Here is an 8037-nt window from a genome sequence, read left to right as displayed (position 1 = left end):
CTGCAGGCTGGGGATTTGGCTCAGTGGTTCCACTGCCTGCCTCCTAAGCACAAGGACCCGCGTTCAATCCCCATGCCACAAAAAATGATAAATAAATAAAATAAATTAGAAAACAGACCTCTGCCCTGTGGCCACCGTGAGCTCTCAGCTGCCCATTCTCACTCTCTAGAGCACGCTTCTTTTCCTATCTTTAACAAATGTAAAACCTCACCACCTCTTCTCACATGTCTTGTCCACTTCTTTGTTCAGGACACCAAAGACCTGGAAAGAGTCTGCAGAGCCCTGGAATCCCATTCTGTGGTTATGACAACCAAAAATGTCTCTAGAATTGCTAAATGCCCCCCGGGTAGAGGCAAAATTGGCCCTGATTGAGAAACACCGAGCTAGATCTTCCCTACAGAATCATTCTTAATGGCTCCATAGTACAACCCATGAATAATCTATACTGTATGCAACTAATACCCTATAATTGCACATTCCTGTATGTCCAGTTTTTCATCATTTTTTATAAAACATAACTTTTAGAAAGTAGGACATTAGTGCCTTAGGATAAACACCTACATCGTGCTATATATACTTTTTGCTATAAAAGTTATACATTTGGAAATTGTTTTTTCTAACAGTTTGGAAGATAATCTTTAATCCCTCAACTCCACTCCTCAGAAGTGGTTTTTTGTTGTTGTCCTTTTGGTTGTTTGCTAAACCTAATTGGTGCATTTTAGGTATAGATAATGATCACATTCATCTTGGGGAATTTGTACCCCTTACATGATATATCTTGCTTCTTTTTATCCCATCCCCTCTCAAACCCTCTTTCCATCCTTTTATACAAAAGCTTTGACCCCAAAAATAGTTTATAATGCTAGTTTTCAATTCTGATATTTATGCAGAAGTGAAATGGCAAAAAACCTCTCCATTTGGTGCACTTTTATCACTACATGTGGTAATTTGGTCTATTTGCTGCACGTTTCATCTAAAGCTCCTCAAACCACATTTTTAAAACACAGGTGGAATCAAGTTAGAGGGTCATGATCAGCATTGGTTTTTGATCTGCATTTTTTTAATTTTAATTATTTATTGGTACTGGGGATCGAGCTCAGGTCCTTGTGCTTGTGAGGCAGGTGGCGGAACCACTGAGCTAAATCCCCGGCCCTTTTGTTTGTTTTTAGAGACAGGGTCTCCCTACATAGTTCAGGCTGGCCTTAAACTTACCATGTAGCCAAGGCTGGCCTCCTTGCAGTGACCCTCCTGCCTCAGCCTCCTGAGTGCTGGGATTACAGGTGTGTACTACCTTGCCTGACATAACCAACATTTTTAAATGAAACAGAACAGAACAGGATAATGAAACAGTAATTCCAGTACTGTACTAACTAGAACTTAAACACTACTTCTTTAAAGTACTAACTGTTTAATGAAGTAGGGCATGGTGGCACATGCCTGGATCCTCACCCTTGGGAGACTGAAGCAAGAGGACCTCAAGCTCTTGGCCAGCTTGGGCTATGGAGTGATTTCACTGGACAGGGCCCAAAGAGGTTCCCAAAGCTGAAATAAGGAACCTAACCCACCCCATCCTAGAATATGTCTGCATGTTCACTGACTTCCTTCTCGGAAAAAGAAGTTTTAGGCCATGTCATAAGAGGCATGGGAAGGGTTTATTAGGCAGAAATTTAAATACACACCCAAGAGTGCAGTGCAGGCTCTTGAGAGGTGCGCTACAGTTTGGAAGTGGGAATATTTGTGTGCTTCTGGTGGTGGAAATCTGTGGAATGGGTCTTGGTTTGGTGGGAGGATAGCCTGCCTTAGTAAGCTAATGGTCCATTTATATGGGAAAGATTAATTTACATGTGGAAAGGTGGTCTATTCACAGGGGAAAGAGGTAGAACCCATCCACAGATGGAAGGAAATTATCCAAGATTATTATATTTTGGGAAAAGAGAAAGAAAAAAGTGTTTAAACTGGGCTTGTGTCCTAAAGCTGCAGTTTTCATTTTTAAAATCATACTTTTCTCTGTTTGCTATTTACCTATCTTTATTTCTTCCAGCCTAACTCAGTGACACTGCATCTCAAAAAAATAAATAAATACATAAAGCAGGCGTGGTGGTGCACATCTGTAAGAAGGCTGAGGAAGGAGGATCACCAAGAGTTTGAGGCCAGCGTGGACTGCAGCGCGAGTTCAAGGCCAGCCTAAGCTACACAGTAAGACCTTGTCTCAAAAAAAACAAAAAACAAAAACACAATTTTTTTGCGGGGGGTACCTGGGATTAAACTCGGGACCCTGTGCTTACAAGGCAGGTAGCGGAACCACTGAGCTAAACCCATGGCCTCCCCAAAACACCCTCTTTTTATACATTAACAACTTACAGAACATTACAGTACACAATGAAGTGGTTGCCGGCGGCTTTAACATAGTGCGACGGGGCAATGGGATCACTGCCCTCCACTCACCGGAGCCTAGGCAGCACCCCAGGGCCAATCCCCTGACCTTTATCCTAAGGCCTCCTACCCTGAGTCAGCGATATGAAAAATGAAGACACCTGGGCCTGCCTCGGAAGATTCCGAGACTCCAAATCAACATGTGGGTGGCCAGATGCTTCGGCCTGACCCTTCCTCACCTGCAGTGAGGGCAGGTTCTCCTACGTGCACGGCATCTCACCCGCGCAATCATTACAGAGGGGTATGCCCGGGAGACACAGCTCAGCCACCCAGCACGCTGTCCATCGTGCCATCAGTCAGGCCAATGGGAGACATCCTAGACCCAGCGCCACATTTACATTCTTAAACCCAACAGCACATTCAGTGCTTGTGCCATTTTCCTTCCCAGTAGTGGTAGTCCATTTGCTCCAAGTGCACCATCGCCTAAACTTCGTTTAACTTTGCTCCTTTTTCCTAAGTGTCTCATGCCACGTCCAAGTCTGTTCCTTGCGCACAAGAACCTAAAACCCATCCGGGATCCCTGCACACGGCAACAATTTTCTTGCCCCTCTTTCTTCGCTGGGTTTCCCTCATGAAACATCACTATTCTCTGGACAATGTCTTTTGCAGAGCAGAAATTTTTAATTTGAACAGAGCCCAGCTTTATCACATTTTTTCATGGTTTGTGCTTTTGGTGTTATATCTAAGCCACTACCAAGCCCAAGGTCACCCAGCTTTTCTCCTGTGTCATCTAGGAGTTTTATGACTTTGTATTTTACATTTAGGTCTCTGGTGCTTTTTTGAGTTCATTCTGTGAAAGGCTTGAGGCCCAAGACAGGATTCAGCTTTTTAGCACTGGCTTAGTATGCATGAGGGCCTGAGTTGGACACGTAACACAACCAAAAAATATATAATAAATTTTTTGCATGTGAGTATGCAGTTGTCTTAGCACCATTTGTTGTGTGACGGCCAACCTGACTCCATTTTGTGCTTCATCACTGTCCCCCTGCATGACAGGCCCTCCTGTTTGCCAAAGCAGTCTGCAGATATATGCTATCTTTATGACCTTGTGTGCAGAAAATTCTGCACTCCTGTGATATTTTGTTTCAACTCCACTGTGTGAAACTCCCCGACCCCCACTAACTTAGCAAAGTTCTGCTTCTATAAAATTCTGATTGTGCTCCTCCTCTCCCCAACTAGGAGAGCCACTTAAACCTGAAAGCTGCTTTTTGATTCCAGAGGATGCCGGCAACAAAGGACTCAAATCTGGCTCCGAGTGTTGGCGATTCTCTATGACAGGTGAAAGGACTATCCTTTGCCTACTGAATTGCCTGTGCTTCTTACACAAAGAGAGGGTGAGACCTTTCAGCATCCATCTGTTTATGTTTTGGGTTTTTGTTTTTGAGACAAAACAAAACGCTGGCCTTGAATTTGTAGCAATCCTCCTGCATCAGCCTCCTGAGTGCTGGGATTATAGACATGCGCCACCACATCCAGTTCCCAGGTGTTCTTTTTGTGTCAGTTTGTTTTGGTTTGCTGACAAACTGACAGGTGTAAGGAAATTCCCACTGGAGCCCTGATGACCTGGCTGTTGTATCTGATATATTACAGCAAGAAACTCTGAGATGGTGGACAAGTTACTTAAGGGGTTTGATGATGATAATAATAATGATGATGATGATAACTAATAATCATAGAGTGATCATGAGACAAGTTAGATAATATATGTAAAGTATGTGACACATAGTAAATGCTCAATAAATGTTAGGTGAGGCTCTGACTCTATAAATTTATCATTTTCTGTTTGTTTGGTTTTGTTTTTTGAGACAGGGTCTATGTAGTTCAGGCTGGCCTCAAACTCGTGGTGGTCCTCCTGCCTCAGCCTCCTAAGTGCTGAGACTACAGGTGTATGCCATTACACCTGGCTTTAAATTTCACTTTTTTAAAAGAGATCAGGGTCCTGCTATGTTGTCCAGGCTGGCCTTGAACACCTGAGCTCAAATGACCCTCATACCTCAGCCGCCCTAGTAGCTAGGACTACAGGGCTGTGCAACTGTGTCTGGCTTAATACGTGCACTCTACCACTGAGCTACATCCCCATTCTTGAACACTTTTTTTTTTTTTTGAGACAGGGTCTTACTGTGTAGCCCAGGCTGGCCTTGAACTCATGGTGATCCTCCTGCCTCAGCCTCCCAAGTGCTAGAACTACAGGTATGTGTCACCACACCTGGCAAACATTTAAATCTTAACTTTTAATTAGAAATTGTAAGGGGGCCAGGGATTTAGCTCAGTAGTTCCACTGCCTGCTTCACAAGCACAAGGACCCGAGTTCAGTCCCCAGTACAAAAAAAAAAATGTAAGGAATTGTGGATTCAAATATATCCCTAAGAAATATTGCAAAGAGTGGGATGTATAATATATAATTTCCCTTACGAGAATGTAAAGTTTTTGTTGTTGTGTTTACACGTTTTGTTTTGTATTTTTTCCAGTACTGAGGATTGAACCCAGGGTCTCGCACATGCTAGTTAAGCACACTACCACTAAGCATTCATACTCACTTCCAGCCATTTTTATGTTCTAAGACAGGGTCTTGCTAAATTGATCACACCAGCTTAGAACTTTCACTCTTGAGTTCCTGTGATTACAGGCATATACCACCATGCCTGGCTTTGAAGTATTTTTGGCATGATATAATTAAATTTGTCTAGTTTTTCTTCTAAAAAAAATGTTTTCGTGTTGCGCCAGGGATTGAAGCTAAGGTCTCAAGCATGTTAGGTGAGATGTAGCTCTGAGCTATAACCCCAGCTCTGTTTTTTTGGTGACAGGGTCTCACTATGTACTACAGGCTGGCCTTGAACTCGCAATGACTCTCCTGCCTCAGCTTCTACTGCTGGGATTACCGGCCTGCACCACCAGGCTGGGTTCTTCTAACATATTTTGAAAAGCAATTCTCGGTAGGAATTTGTAAATGACCTTTCAATTACAGATCCTTTAACAGCCACAACAGCTTTCCAACAATGCCAGTTTCCTCTTTGTAGTAATCAAATTAAACCCTCTTGCTGTAACTCCTGTACCCCAGAAATGTGTATTGGGAGACAAATTTTCCAACTGATAGATTAATAGGCCATCACTAAGGGCCAGAGAACAGGTTACAAGTATGAAATCTGTGCCCTGAGGTCTTTCAATAGAGTACAACACCGTCATTTACATTCAGCCAGGGATAAATGTTGAAAATTTCCAACTTACTGGGGAGTTCCATTTTCAGAAGCCATTGCGGATCCTCTTAAAAGCGCAGCATGCTTCTGTAGTGGTTGTTTACCTGGCCTCTCTGCTCTACCCTAACCAGAGGTAGGGTCTGTTCTGTCACTCTAGAGCTACAACCCATGCCGATCACCTTCCCTTTGGGCCCTGTCCACGGAAGCAGGGAAGAAGGCACTTCCTGTTGCCAGGGCTCCAGCCCCTGCCTTCCCCCACCTCCCCAGCGCGCCACCGCGGGGAGTGGGCCTCCCAGACTGGAATTAGTTGCAGAGTTGTTCATCCAGAAGAAATGTAGCAGGCTGTTTCCTGGGAAAGAAGAAGTGGATGGCACTCAGCAACAACAGACTTTCCATACAGTGAACTGGAGAGGTGTTTGGCCGGAAATCTGAATGCACCAGAGCTACTAGAGTGCTTGCCTAGCCCGGGTGGGGCTCAGGCTGGATCCCCAGCATTGAGAAAGAAATATTGTACACTGTACATGATGTGCTGGGAGGGAGAGGCACAGAGCAGTATTTTTTAAAGGTTCTAGCCTGGTGTGGTGGTGCACATCTGTAATCCTACCACTCTGGGGAGGCCAGGGCAGGATGGGTAGGAGGATTGATGTGAGTTCATGGCCAGCCTGGGCTACATAGTGGGTTCAAGGCCAACTTGGACTACATAGCAAGACCCTGCTTCAATAACAAACAGTAAGTAAATAAAAGGTTCTACAGTTAGAAAGAATAAGGTTTAGTGATCTATTACATAGAAAAGTGACTAAAGTAAATAAAAAGACACCGTATGGTTCAAAATTGCTAAGAGTAGATTTTAAATATTTTCAGCACAAAAATGATAATTATCTCATATGAGAATTGCTAATTGGCTTGACTTAATCATCCTATAATGTAAACATGTATCAAAACATTCCACTTTATGATATAAATACTGTATATACAAGTACTTTGTCAATTAAAAATGAAATTAAAACATTTTCAATGTGAAATTTCTCACCAATGCTTATGAGTTGGGACAAGCCCAGGAGTTTCTTATTCATTACTTTTTGCTGGCCAAATATTTATTCACTACGCCCCAGTGACTCTGAGCCTAAGCCCCAGTGATTCTGGTGCAGGTTATTTCCTTCATTCATTGTCACTGGTGTGAAGCTTGTGTTGCTTAACATCTACAGCTAGCACAAAGGGGTACATTTGGCCTTTTAGAACCAGAGGGACACTCCCCAAAAGTTAGACATTCATGTATTTATAAATAGAAAACAATTACTTCAATTTGCCTAATAAAATATCACAGCAGGAAGTGAAAAAGTGTAATTTTAAACAAGCTCTAGATGTATACGCTTCTAGACACACACAAATGACTTAGGGCTTTCATGCTGAGCTACATCTCCAGCCTATTTATTTATTTATTTGGTACCAGGGATCAAACTTGGGACGCTGCGCTTGCGAGGCAGGTGGAGGCACCACTGAGCTAAGTCCCCAGCCCAATTTATTGATTATGTATTTGAGACAGGGTCTTGCTATACATTTCAGGCTGGCCATGAACTTACCATGTACCCTGGGCTTGCCTGCAACTCACAGTATCCTCCTGCCTCAGCTTCCCCGATGCTGGAATTAGAGGTATGTGCCAGCACACTCAGCTGATTTTTTACTTTTTTGAGATAGGATCTCTCTAAACTGCTGAGTTGCCCAGGCTGGGATGGAACTTGTGATCCTCCTGTCTCAACCTGCCAGAGTGCTAGGATTACAGGTGTGCACCACCACGCCAGCTATTATAATTTTTCCTTCAATTCTTTTTTGTACAATTTCATTCAACAGTATTTAGGAGAAATTACTTAGAATTTTATTATACTAAGACAACTCTTCTCATTTTTGCCACTCCTCTACCATTTCCTTTTTTTTTTTTTTCTAAAATATATGGCAGCCAGGCATAGTGGTGCATGCTTGTAATGCCAGCACTCAGGAGGGGGAGTAGGAGGCTGAGGTAGGAGGATTGCCACATATTTGAGGCCAGTCTGGGCTAATAGTGAGTTCAAGGCCAGCCTGGACTACATGGCAAGATCCTGTCTCAAAAAACAAAAGCAAAACAAACAAACAAACAAAATACGTATCTTTATGGCACTTATCTTTTTTTACAAAAGTACTATATTGTGTGTGGACTTGGGGGAAAAACATTTTCTCTTTTGGTTGAGACAGGGTCTTGCTATATATTCCACGCTGGACTTAAACTTGCAGCAATCCTCCTGCCTCATCCTGCTGAGGGCTAGGATCACAGGCCTATACCACGATGCCAGGCTCATTCCTCTCTTTCTTTCTTTCTCCCCCACCCCTTTCTTGATTTTTCTTCCTTCTTTTCTTTTTTTTTTTTTTTTTTTTTTTT

Source organism: Fukomys damarensis, unplaced genomic scaffold (assembly GCF_012274545.1).
Source record: "Fukomys damarensis isolate Sample0158 unplaced genomic scaffold, DMR_v1.0_HiC HiC_scaffold_39, whole genome shotgun sequence".
NCBI classification, from domain to species: domain Eukaryota; kingdom Metazoa; phylum Chordata; class Mammalia; order Rodentia; family Bathyergidae; genus Fukomys; species Fukomys damarensis.
This window is presented reverse-complemented; position numbering follows the sequence as displayed.